Here is a 14,527-nt window from a genome sequence, read left to right on the forward strand (position 1 = left end):
CTGCAGAGAGATCAAACACACGGAACCACATCAGAGCAAGAAAGTGATGTCACTCGTGTCAGGGCATCAGGAAGGTCTATCATCCTGGAGATCACTGCTCTTCCTTTTTGGCCAACATCTTTGCTCTTTTCTAAGCGAACTAGCATGTAAAAAGAAGATCATTCCTATTTTCCCAGTCTTGGCTTCTGTATGACTTTGAGTTGTCATGTTCATGAGAGTATGTCATGTTATAGTCTGTAAGCATCTTTTGAACAGGTGGCTCACAATGGAAGAGTATCCCACATGGTAAAATCCAGCTACTTACTGTGCAAGTTAGAACCCACTTTTCCACTTGCTGGATGAATTGTAGTCTTTATTGAAGAGAGATGCTTCTTTGAGATTTTCTTATTAAAGAGAAAACAACACTAAACGCCAGGAGCTAATACCATACAGAATCCATCTTCTAAGAAAAGCATAGTGGAGAAGAAGACTGAGCCACTCCTGAGGCTGTGATGGCAGGAGATTCCTGGAAAGTGATGATGGGCACATACGTGATATGCACAAACACCTCTATGGGTGATGCTCCTAGAGCAAACTAGAAAATTGTTCTATCTGTGAGTATATATACATGTTGAACCTAATGCCATCAGCAAGCTGCTTTTCTACTTAAAATAACTTAAGTAGGTTATATTGCTTACCAGATGAGTCTTTAATGATTACAGATTTAAATTTCAGAACTATAATTTCTAACACGCTGAGAAAGTTAGATCTCAAAGGGTAAGGAGTCCTATCACCCAGTAGGCAGGTTTGATGTTATGATCATGTTTTCTATGACTTGCTGAAGAGATACAGGATGAATGTCAGAACTGAGGAGAAATATAGCCAAATTTAACAATTTAGAATTGTCAGTGCAACACCGTTGGACTTGAGTTGAGCTGAAAAACATACTCATGGGCCTTGACTCAGCTATTTAATCATTTCGGTTTCCTCTCATGATCTGTAAGTAAGAATGCTTTCCTTGCTATGTGAAAAGTGCTTAGAAAATGTGAGCTGTTCTAACCACATCACAAGAAGGCACTTGGTTTCCTATTTGGGGCTTATTTACTGGCTTATCACCTAGGAATCTTAATGAAGACACAATTTGAGTAAGATAATCATTTATTTCTTATGTTACATTAACTTGGATAGTTGAGGTAGAGTAGCTGATGCAAGAAAGAGCCATAACATTTGAGACACTTAACATCACCATGTTTTATTTCATACTTAGACAATAGTGCAATTACTGTTCATCACATCTCACCTATGTCCATCTAAATGCCCCAAATTGTTTTGCCGGGCCAGCAAGAAAGCTCAACAGGTATAAGGGGGTTTACTCGGGACTGATGACCAGAGTTCAATTCCTGAGACTCAAATAATAGACAAGATAAACTGTCTTGTAAGACGAAAACTTTAAAGAGACAAGGAATGCCACGATGTAATTACCAAGAGATGAGAAAGGCTCCAATATAAGAATAGTAGTGCACTTCATGGCTATATTACCAAAAGCAATCTACAGGTTCATATTCAATCCCTATCATGATTCCACAGAGAAACAGAGGAAAAATCCTGAAATTCACATGAAAACACATGCAAGGGTCTATGATTTGTTAAAGAATGATACCTCAGACTTAAATAGTATGTAAAAGCAAAGAGCATTTATTTTTCAGAAATTACCAGCACACACGGATCTCCATCCACCAAAATGGAGATGCTGAGTGAGCTTCTAAGCTCATTTTGTAAAAGCGTGTTAGGAGAATAAGAGGGAAGTGTGGCTGTTCTTTACTTCGATTGGCTGGCTCTATCTCCAGAAGTATGGGTGTCTCTGAAATGGGCTAGGCTTTTGGGGAGGTTTAGGGAGTTTTCAGAACCCTTGCTGGTTAACTATTATTTTTGGTTCAGGCTAGGTGGCAGAGCAGCTTCTGGCAGCTCCTAATTGGCTGCCCAGGAGGGGTGTTTGTTTGTTTGTTTATTTCTGGAATTAACTTGTTTCGGACTTTGTTATTTCTGGGACACAGAAATTCAGGCTTAATGTCCTGAATTGCCACTTTTCAGCCTTTCATGGAGTCAGCCTGGTTCTGGCCAACTCACACAAAGATCCCAATAGCCAAAAAATCCTGAGCAAAATGAGCAGAGTTGTCACATGACAAACCTTGATTTCAAATTATCTTACAGAAAGGCTTGCTACCCCCTCAAAACCTGATGTGTGACAGACATTCAGAGAGAACTAGAAATACTTGCTTGTAGCTGTGGCCTCCTGGTGTTTGACAAAGGTGTTAAAACCTATATTGGGGGAAATGAGACATTCTCTTTAACAATCACTTCTGTGGAAGTACAGAGGAATAAAAGAATTTTTTGCTCTCTGTCTGCAAAGATAAACTGTGAGACCAGAGACTTTGAACAAATATAGGAAAACAAATAGGAAAAAGCTGGAAGAAGCTGAGGAGAAGAGCAGCCTCAGGGGAAGACCAGCAGTCTCAACTAACCTGAATCCCCGAGATTGCTCAGACACTGAGTCACCAACCAGGCAGCAAACACCAGCTGGTCTGAGGCCCTGACACATATGAACAAGAGGACTGCCTGGTTTCGCCTCAATGAGAGAAGATGTACCTAAACCTCAAGAAACTTGAAGCCTCAGGGAGTGGAGAGGACTGGTGGGGTTGGAGTGGAGGGTGGGGACATCCTCTTGGAGATGAGTGGGGGGTGAGGAGGTATGGGATGGGGAGCAGTTGGGGAGGTGGGGCAGACGAGGAGAGGAATGAAGTCTGAACTATAAAAAAGGATTAAAGAATAAAAAATAAATTAATTAAACCAAACCAAACCAACAAGAAAAGAAATACAAATGGCCAATTGATGCCTGAAAAAAATAAAAATGAAAGCAACATCAGGTATTAGAAAATTGCAAGTAGAAACTACTGTGAGATTCCATCTCACTGCAGTCAAAATAGCTTTGCTGTGGAGAGCAAAGTACAGAAGTTGTTGGTGAAGATGTAGAGGAAAAGGTGCCCCTAAATAGTGGTGGTGAAAATGCAAATGTGTGCATCCTCCCTGAAAATCAGTATGGAGCTTTCTGAGAACCAGATAGAGACTACAGTGTGATCCCATACACTCCTGGTTTACATATCTAAATGTATCAAAGGCAGCATGGAAGAGAGATACCTATACATGCATGGCTACAGTTGCAGTGGTTCCTACACCCAACCTATAGAATCAGCCTAGGTACCCAGTAACACGTGAATGGATAGTAAAACTACACCACATAAGCAAACTGGAGTTTTAGCCAGTCGTAGAGAATATTATTTCATTTTGATTATCATATTATACAAAGCAGAAAAGATAGATACAGATAGATAAATATTATAGTTTCTCTGTTACAGGATCCAATTTTAAAAGGAACGATGAAGGACTGGAGAGACAGCTCAGTGGTTAACAGCACATACTTCTGTTGCAGAAGGAGGCTCAAGTATAGTTCCTAGCATCCACATCAGGTGGTGCAAAACTGTCTATAGCTAGTTTTAGGGGAATTGAATGTGCTTTTCTGACCTCCACATACTCTACACTCACACACACGAAAACATACTCACAAATGTATACAAAGAATGACTTTTAAAAACACAGGTCATGAAAGAGGAGGAGGGATTGCTTAAAAGGGATGAAGTGTTTGGAAAGGGGGGACTGTTTCAAAAAGGGGAGGGTTAGAGAGAGTAGTAGGTCAGAGAATAGGAGAAGGTGATAGGCTGAAGATGACCAAAGTACACCATGGACAAGACCTAATTAAAAAATAATGCCAGGCTGAGCTCTAATATCAACACAAAGTCAGATATAATAATTGTTCACACTGTATCTTAGAACTGTACATTTTTTCACACAGTGTATCTTGTTTAAGTATGATGATGTTGAAAGAAAGATAAAATTTCAAGACCTGTAAGTCATATAAGTACTCAGAAATTGCTGGTTGTTTGTGAGCCTAGAGGCTGCCTGGGGCTGAGAACAAAGAAAAACAAACCCGGGCATGCCCCATAGTTAAAACATTCCTGAGAACAGCTTGACCATAAAGATAAAGAGGAATGTGAAGACATAACAGGGCTATCTGAACTGAGTCAACAACTCACAGAACCCTGACCTGCACGTATTCTTTTGCTGATGTTTGAATAAGCCAATAGTGTGTCGCTATGCTGAATTCCCCACCCCTAAGCCCTTTACTCCATAAAAACCCCTAGCTTTCGAGCCTCAGGGTGTCGAATCCACTGTCTTTCTGCATGAGATACATTTCGACCCGGAGCTCCATCATTAAACTGCCTCGTGTGTTTGCATCAAGAAGGATTCTCATATTTCTTTGGGTGCTCTCTCTCTCCCGAGACTGGAGTGAGGGTCCCCAAAAGGGGGTCTTACAATGTGACCTACTTAGATATTTTAGAGCCTCTAGGGCAGAGATGTATTACTTCCTTTTTATTGTATCTCCTGGAATGAAATCCTCTTTCTACAAAGTCTCTGATATATCATTTGGTTGTATTCAGTTAGGGCTAAACAGCACTAGACAAATTACCCACAAACTATAGAGATTTGTGTTTGTGAAAGTCTTGATGAGAAAACTGACCAAACTGCATATGCCAATTAGACAAAAACCTTAGTCAACATTGTTTGCTACATCTGCAGCCGCTGTGATGCCTATCACATATATTCATGATTCGGTAGGTGCATTTAATGATTTGGGGAGTGCATTTTACATGGGTTCGAGTAGGCACCATGTTGCCCTTGTAATTATCCTTCAGCAAGGTTAAGAATTATTGTCTTTCTGTCTTTTTATTTCTCCCTCTCCATTTCCCACCCTCTGTTAATCTGATATTTAATACCATCCTCTGATGTTTTGCCCTTGTTGTATTTTATTCTCCAACTTTATTTTCTATTTATAAATTTGTCTTTATTTTTGTGTGTCTATATGTAAACATATGTGAGGGAGTTGGTTCAACTTTTAAAAAAATATTTAATTGTATACATATGTGTAAAATTATAACCAAAATAAAAATAATTTTTGAATTAATTTTTTCTTTTTAGTTTTGAGATTGCACTTAGTTTTATAACATTTTCCCTTCTTTTTCTTCTCTCCAAACCCTTTCAAAATGCTCCCATGCCAAATGCTCAAGGAAAATTGTGGAAGAGAGGGCAGGAAGACTGTAAGAGCCAGAATATCAGGGTCTTTGGTGTGATACTGTGACTCCTTATTTCATCAGAAGCTATAACCACAAAGTCTTACCAACATGACTGCCTAAACATGAACTGTTCAAGAAAGTTACCAATTAACATGTGAAACCAGATGGGAGTACTTTTCTGCTCTCCTTCGAATTGACTCTCTCTGTCTCTCTCTCTCTCTTTCTCTTTCCTCTCTCTCTCCTTTCTCTTTCTCATTAATTATTATTTCATGCCCTACCCCCATTTTCACTCAGTTGCCTGTTTTTCTTTGTATGTGGTTGAAGCCTTGTGGACCCTTCCCCATCTAGTTTGGCCTGTTCGTTGGTGTCCTCCTTGTTTGGTTCATGGTTGGGCAGTCATGTTGGTGAGACTTTCTGCATATACCTTCAGATGTTACTAGTGGTCACACAGTCTTAGAGCAAAGTTCCTGAATCTCCAGCTACGATAATCTTTCCACACCCTTTTCTGCAATATTCCCTGAGCTTTAGGTAAGAGGGTTGATATTTATGGGGCCATTTGGACTCGGCTCCACAACTCTGCTTATTGATTAGCTGTGGTTTCCTTTAATGATCTCTGTTTCAAAGAAAAGACTTCTTGATGAGAGGTGAAGATTGTGTTCAATTTTGTAAGGCATGTGTGGAGACCAGGCATTGATGCTGGATATACACCTCTACTCTATTGCCCTGTACCTTATTTTTGTATGATAGGGTCCCTCACTGACCCAAAATTTGACAGTTCTGAGGCACTCATTAGCCAGTGGTCATCCACTGCCCTCCACTTTCATGCCCCTTCCAACTATAGTCCTGATGGTCTTCCACTGCCCTCCACTTTCATACCCCTTCCAACTATAGTCTTTATTTAAAACCTGTGCTACCATAAGTAGCTTTGACATGTATGCAGATATGTGAATTCAGAGACATATATATATATATATATATATATATATATATGTGTGTGTGTGTGTGTGTGTGTGTGTGTGTGTGTGTGTGAAGCACTTTACCACAAAGCCCTATTTTTTTATCTTATTGCTCAGTTATTTTGGATAAGTAGGAGTTTTTTTTAGTTATGATTATCTTCAGGTAAATATAGCTTAGACAATACAACTACTGAAATCATTAACCCTCTATTTCCAATTTATCACAAGAGTAAAGGGTTTTCTATTTAAGTCTAATAAAGATTAAGAAAAAGAAGGAAGGGAAATTATATGCAGCAACCTGAAGATGAAATCATACTTTTTCATCACCAGTAATAAGGAAATTTGAGAAGAGCCTCTTCAGTGAGATATTGATGCCAGAAACTCTATATAAGCAAGAGTTGTGCCATGGAAATGACTTGAATATAAGCTTTGCAAAAGAGCCTCCAAATGTCTTCTAAATATAAAATAAGTGATGGAAAAATATGATGTGGTTTCCGGGTACGTTTTAGGACAACAATTATTACAAAACAACCTGCAGTAAATGTTTTCCTTTTTTGAGGGTGTGGTTTATATTTCTTTTAAATTAAAAATATTCTGAAACTCCTTCACACGGGAAATGACCAAAGTAATTCACTTTCTAAAATTGTCTTATTTTGCACCACTTTGAATTGTAAGCTAACATGGCTTTAATATCCTTTAAGACATCAACTGCTTAGGAAGATAAATTTAGTTTCCGAGGCTTGAAAATGGATGTGTTGCCCATCTATCGTGGTATAGATAGGAACTAGTTTTCATAAAGCAAAGTAAAACTTGAACTTGGTCGTTTGACGAGCTAGATTTCTTTTTACATATATACTATATAAAAAAGACAACACACGAATGCAGATCATGACAGTTACATCTACAATGTAAGAAAAATGCTGGCATTATGAAAGTGTCAACATAATCAGTAAAAATTATTTTTGATGACATGAAGAGGGAAAGTGTTAGCAGAATGAGGGGAATTTTCAACAGCAAATACATAGCAAAGTCCTCTCCTCTTGTCTGCCAAGCTCACCCACACTTGTCATCAGTGAATGCAATTAAACTTTTTTTTTTTTTTAACAATTCTGAAGAAACGTTTGGCAGTCAATGGGGGCTAATTTTTTTTCTTCACTTCTACACAGACCCTTTTAGCCACGGTGAAGCTGTAAGCTGAAGATGTTCAGAGAGCTCACTTTGTCCCTCAAGTATGCATTTGTGAATAAATTGAGATAAAACTTGGGGAAATTGAAACAGATCACACATTATTCTTTACATATTAACAAAGCCCCAGCCAAAAGGTTAAAACACTTAAGGATAAGATAGTTGCTTCTGGTGCTTTTCGGTGCTTTTTTTTTTTTTTTTGACAAATGAATCTTAATTTTTTAGACAAAGGAAAAAGGGTAAAATAACAAAAATCTCTTTATAATCTCCTTAGGCAACAAGGTAGCATAAAAATGTAATTTCTATAATATATAAAATATAACCAGAGAGAATTACATGGCAAGGATTTATACCCCTTTCTGGTATGTAGTTTTAGCTGTTATGTTTCCATGAGCCTCCAATAAACATGGTGAAAATTTTTAGCTCTGCAAATGTCAAATATAATCGTAGTTTCTGAATCTGTTTTGGTCTGTGATCCTTTTAGTGAAGCAAAATATATGATGGCTGGAATTCCTCTTGGTCTCATTGTTCACAACGCAATGCCACATGCAGCCGTGAACACACTCATACTCCTAAAGTCTTCCCATCTGATTGTGTGGAAAGGGAAAGAGAACTTTCAGAGCAAGGCGACCAAGAGTCAACCAAACTTTTTTTCTGCAGTAGTTGTTTGTTTAATCCATGTAGGAGAAAAATATTGGTGGTAGAAATCTAGGTATAATAACTTATGAACTTTTTGCAACCCAACGGCTATACAATTATATGTTTGAAAGCTGTTAATATTCTTGTAAAATAGAAAATATTTGTGATTGGTTGCCTGAGTTCTAATTTCCTATCTAAATGAACTATTCCTTTATTTCATTCCTCAATTCCTCATTTTTCAAGATATCCAAATGTCAAATATTTTCATTTTCTTATCTTGAAGCCACTTTAAAAAACTGAATTAATAGAATAAAAACATTCTATAGTATTTGTGGCTTTTGTTATGGGACAACAAACACTTCAAACAAATTCTTGGTATCTAATTTCCAACCATTGTGACAGCACATAGTTAGCAGAATGACAGCTCTAACTGGAATACTGTATGTAGCATCTTCTGCTAGGTGCAGTGGCACTGAATACATATCAGTGGCAAGGTCATTAGTGACTCAGTCAGGCAGTATGTTACATGCCAGACATCTGTGAACCTACTCTGTGCAGCTCTGATACTGGAGATGACGGCTTAGCATTTGGTTATATTTTGTTATTCAAGTTCACTTGCTCCCTTCTGGTAGGACAAACCAAGTTGACATCGTCAGCTTCACACAGATGCAAAGATGGTAAGCTGGTCTGTTAAGAGACCGGCGCCTACTCATATTTAATATTCTCAGAAGCACCACTCTGTATTCGTTTTCCTTCACATACATAGTATCAATACTAGCTATAAAGTGATGATTTAACACAAGATTCTTTCTTTTTGGCATGATTTGTTGGTTAGATGGAATATTGCACAGTAAGAGCATCAGATTAATGTCCTCACCAACAGAGATCACCACCATTAATTCTTGCTGATTTCAGGGAGATGATTTCTTTGATTCTCTTTTAAATACAAACGAAGACGAACAATTGGTAGGCCTTGAGGAGGCAGAACGCTGAACAATTCACAGATGAGAAGGTAAAGCTTGATGCTCTGCAGGGAGGAAATAATACCAAGGAAACATAAATGGTAGCCTTATTGTGTTGGCCAGATAAGAATTTCCCTGTGCGTTGTTGGATCTAATCGGTTTACATTTCTAAGACAGAACTATTAGGAAAGCAAAATAATCACAAATTCTTTCCTCATGGAATGTTTATTTCTTTAATATAAACATACTGTTTTCACTATAATCTAAATATTTTTCCTATTTATTGAAAATAGATTTTTTCTCCCACAATATATCCTGATTAGTTTCCCCTCCCAATACTCATCCCAGTTCCTCCCCATCCCTCCTCCCATCTGGATCCACTTCTTTTCTGTCTCTCTTTAGAAAAGAACAGGTCCCAGAAAGATAACAGAAAACCTAACAAAATAAAATATAATAAGCAAAGCAACAACAACATCACATTGAAGTTGGAAGGGGCAAATCAGCAGAAGGAAAAGAGCTCTAAGAGAAGGCACAAGAATCAGAGACCCATTCCTTCATACACCAGAGTCCCATAAAAATATGAAACTGAAAGCTACAATATATATGCAGAGGACCTTGTACAGACATGTGCAGTCCTGTGTTTGGGGCTTCAGTTTCTGTGAATTCGTATGAGCTCTGCTCAGTTGATCTAGAGGACTTTGTTCTCTTGGTGTTTCCCAACCCTTCAGGCGCCTATAATCTTTCTGCTTTCTGTTCCATGGGATTTCCTGAGCTCGGACAGGAGAGATCTCACTTAGAGCTATGTGTTCCAAGACTCTCTGTCTGCTTAACATCTGGTTGAAAGTCTGTATTTGGTTTCATATGCTGCAGGAGGAAGATAAGGTACACAATTTTCTCACAAATAAAAGCACATGAGATTAGGGCAACTCATCAAGATTTTAGGAAAGCAAAGGGAGTTGCCTTTTTTCTCTGTTAGGACTGAATATACTGAGTTAGTCAGCCCTGCGTTACTATATTCAAATGCCTGAGGGTTGAGAGATGAAGAGAAAAGGTTTATTTTGATCATGAATCTAAGAGTTATCGGCCCAAATCAAGCTGCTTTATCATTTCTGACCTCTGTAACAGGGATACATCATAGCAGAAGCATGTGATAGAGGAACCCTATCAGATCAAAAGCCAAGAAGCAGCACAGAAAAGGGGTGGGAGAAAGGAAGTAACTGAGACATCTCGATAACTACCCCAAACCAACTCTTTAAGGATCTCCAATCTCTTAATATTACCACTCTGGAATCAAAACCTTTAACACTAATTTCTTGTGGGAAATACTTGTTATTTAAACTATATCAAATATTTCATCCAAAATTAAAAAATACAACTGTGTATCTGATTCATTGTTCTTTCATTAAAAATTGTGGCTAATATTTTAGTCATATATTTCCATAAATATACGTAATGAGTGGTGTTAATAACATTATTTTAGAGAATGTAAATCTTTTAGCCAAGTTAATTTGTTATTCAGTTACATGGTCACATTCCTAGACACTGGTCTTTTTTTCTTGTTCTAGCAATTGAGAGATTCATTGTATTGCAATGAGTGAGTGTGCAAAATCTGAAATCACCTAAAATCGTAGATAAATATTATGATTATGAATTGATAAATTCATATTTCAATAAGCTAGCAATTATTATTTAACTCAAATAGTCATTTACTAAGTTGCAATGCCTTTCTGTACTTTTGATGTTACTTGTGACATAAACATGAATTCATTGCTTTACATTATGTGGTAGTTGAATGAGACTGGCTCCCCAACAGTTCATTTATTGGAATGCTTAGTCACCACTTAGTGGAACTACTTGGGAAGGGTCAGGAGTGTTAGGAAGTATGACCTGGTTAGAGGAAGTATGTCACTGGTAGCAGACTTTGAGATTTCAAAAGCCCAAGCCTAGTGCAGCTTCTGTGCATCAGGATACAAAGCGCTCAGCTCCTGCTCCAGCACCATGCCTGCCTACTCCCTGTCATGATGATCATGGACTAATCCTCTAATACTGTAACAAAGAACCCAATTAAATGCTTTATTTATTTATTTTTTATAACAGTTGCCCTGGTAGTGGTGTCCCTTAACAGCAATAGAGCAATAAATAAGAAATCATATATGATACACAAGATGAGTTAAATAGGCATACACCATGCCACACTCACTAGGGAAGACTAGATCACTGGTTTTGATCTGACTTTGCTTTTGCTAGTTCATGATATAGTACTTTCCAATAAACAGGCATAGCAAAAAAACATTCTGAAAATAGTTATAAGGAATGGGAACTCAAGCTATTCTTAGTCATCACCTTGCAATAAATAATGCAGACATTTTGGCATAGTTCCTTTCAGTATTTTAATTTCATATTTCTAAATTCAAAATTGTAATGTGGGACATTTTATTCTTTATTAACATTTAACACATCCGCTGTGGTTATATATACAATTTGCCCTGACATTAATTCACATCCACAAATATGAATTTTAAGTGGTCCACAATCCCAAGAGTGTTTTCAGATTCTAATGCATACTACCTGCCTTAAAGAAAAACTTAAGAATTTTAAATCATCTTGTAGGTACAAAAATGCTTCCCTCACAATATTTTCATCAGCAATGAACTAATTCCTTCATAATTCTTGCCAGCTTGATGTGTAGTAGATGGTATTTAAGCATTGGTTAAAATTTTTTCAATAACTACACTGTTCAATTATTTTAATTGCCACTAAATCAGGTTTGTTCCTTTACTTACCTGGGAAAAATATAAGCATAATTCTTATGTTTAAGTCCTAATAACTGTTTCATTTTTTTTTATTTTTAATGTTTTTATTTTTCTTTTCTTTTTTCTTTCTTTTCTTCTCTTTTTCCTTTCTTTTCTTTTCTTTTCTTTTTTCTTTTTTCTTCTTTCTTTCTTTCTTTCTTTCTTTCTTTCTTTCTTTCTTTCTTTCTTTCTTTCTTTCTTTCTTTCTTTTTTTAAGACAGGGTTTCTCTGTATAGCCCTGGCTCTCCTGGAACTCACTCTGTAAAACAGGCTGGCCTTGAACTCAGAAATCCACCTGCCTCTGCCTCCCAAGTGCTGGGATTAAAGGTGTGTGCCACCACTGCCCAGCTTCTACTTTTCTTTCTTTCTTTCTTTCTTTCTTTCTTTCTTTCTTTCTTTCTTTCTTTCTTTCTTTCTTTCTATCTTCCTTCCTTCCTTCCTCCCTCCCTCCCTCCCTCCCTCCCTCCCTCCCTCCCTCCCTCTCTCTCTCCCTCCCTCCCTCCCTCCCTCTCTCTCTCTCTCTTTCTCTCTCTCTTTCTTTCTTTCTTTCTTTCTTTCTTTCTTTCTTTCTTTTGTATTAGATATTTTCTTTATTTACATTTCAAATGTTATACCCTTTCCTGGTTTCCTCTCCAAAAACCCCCATCATATTCCCCCTACCCCCTTGCTCAACAACCCACCCACTCCTGCTTCCCTTTCCTAGCATTCCCCTATACTGAGGCATAGAGCTTTCACAAGACCAAGGTCTCTCCTCCCATTGATGACCAACAAGACTATATCTGCTACATATGCAATTGAAGCCATTGGTCCCTTCATGTGTACTCTTTGGTTGTTCGTTTAGTCTCTGAGAGCTCTGGGGGTACTGGTTGATTCATATTGTTCTTCTTCCTGTGGGGCTGCAAACCCCTCCAGATCCTTTGGTCCTTTCTCTAGCCTCTCCATTGGGGACCCTGTGTTCAGTCTAATAGTTGGCTGAGAGCATTCACCTCTGTATTTGTCAGGCACTGGCAGAGCCTCTCAGGAAACAGCTATATCAGGTTCCTGTCAGCAAGCTCTTGTTGGCATCCACAATAGTGTCTGGGTTTGATGATTGAATATGGGATGGCAATCTCTGGAGGGTCATTCTTTCAGTCTCTGCTCCACACTTTGTCTCTGTAACTCCTTCCATGGGTATTTTGTTCCCTCTTCTAAGAAGGATTGAAGTATCCACACTTTAATATTCTTTTTTCTTGAGTTTCATGTGGTTTGTGAATTGTATTTTGGGTATTTTGAGCTGCTGGGCTAATATTCATTTATCAGTGCATATCATATGTGTTCTTCTGTGACTGGATTACCTCACTTTGAATGATATCCTTCAGATCCATCCATTTGCCAAAGAATTTCTAAAATTCATTGTTTTTAATAGTTGTGTAGTACTCCATTGTATAAGTGTACCACATTTTCTGTATCCATTCTTCTGTTGAGGGACATGTGGGTTTTTTCCAGCTTCTGGCTATTATAAATAAGGCTGCTATGAACATAGTGTAGCACGTGTTCTTATTACGTGTTAGAGCATCTTCTGGGTATATGCTCAGGAGTGCAGATTTTATTCTCATCCTGGTCCACCCTCCCTGTTTCATTTTTTTTAAAGTATCACTTTTGCTTAAGGTAGATTCAACAGGTATTTTAAAACTTTATGTAGAAAAGGGGCTGGGAGATGACTCTAATTAAGAGCACTGACTGTTCTCCAGAGGGCCCAGGTTCAACATGGTGGCTTACAACCATCTCTAACTCCAGTTCCAGGGGATCTGATACCCTTTTCTGGGACCTGCTAGCAACAGGCATGCAAGTGGTAAATAGACATCTATGCAGACAAAAGACTCATGTATATAAAATAAGTAAATAAAAGTAAAAAAAAAATTCAATGACCTTTGTTATTTTCACTTTCCTCATTGCTTTTATATACTTGAGCTGATTATTTATATTTATTCTTTTAAATACATTTTGTTTGATTTTTAACACAATTAAAACATAGCACAAAATATTCACTTTTTGTTGTCATTTTCATTTATTTGATCTTCAAATGACCACATAATAGGCTTTTCTTATGCTTTAATATTTTTGCATTGAATGTTGCATTAAATATGATTTTGTTGAAAAATTTTATACAAACATATACAAAGAATTATTTTGTTAATGGCTATTGCTTTGACTAGATTTTTTACATAAACATGAAATAGGCTAGAGTCTTTAGCCATTTATTGAGGATCAGTTGAGTGTTTTACATGTCTTAACCACTTTGGATGATAATAACAACAACAACAAAAATAATTCTAAATTTGAGTTGAAGAAAAGGACTGTTAAAAGTGATTTTCATATATTCAAAAATGCTGCATAGGAAGGCTTTATTTGCAATTCATCTATAACAGATCTTTTCATTACCCAGATTTGTTTAAGCTTCGGAATCAGCCTTGCTTCTTGCTATAAATTCAGTCTTCCTCCATAGAAATTTGTAATGATTATGTCTGGACTGTGGGAAAATGCTTCTTGTGCCAGACAAGGCGGGGAAATTGTTATCTGGTTGCCATTACACTGTAGTACAGCCAATTAACTAAATAGCCTTGCAAATATCTAAAAATAGCAGATGAATGATACTGGTTTTGCATATTAATTAAATATTGGAAAAATTTCCATTTTTTTTCCATTTTTTATTAGGTATTTAACTCATTTACATTTCCAATGCTATACCAAACGTCCCCCATATCCACCCACCCCCACTCCCCTGCCCACCCACTCCCCCTTTTTGGCCCTGGTATTCCCCTGTACTGGGGCATATAAAGTTTGCAAGT

General features: G+C 37.5%; 1 long non-coding RNA gene across 1 annotated transcript in view; it reads right to left on the bottom strand.

Annotated features, from left to right (window-relative positions):
* Positions 1-7,225: 7,225 nt before the first annotated feature.
* Positions 7,226-14,527, bottom strand: part of Gm11823 — a 75,240-nt gene continuing 67,938 nt past the window's right edge. The window contains exon 3 of the long non-coding RNA XR_390418.1: positions 7,226-8,972. This is a non-coding gene — a long non-coding RNA (predicted gene 11823). The remainder of the gene's footprint in view (positions 8,973-14,527) is intronic.

This window comes from Mus musculus, chromosome 4 (assembly GCF_000001635.26).
Source record: "Mus musculus strain C57BL/6J chromosome 4, GRCm38.p6 C57BL/6J".
NCBI classification, from domain to species: Eukaryota; Metazoa; Chordata; class Mammalia; order Rodentia; family Muridae; genus Mus; species Mus musculus.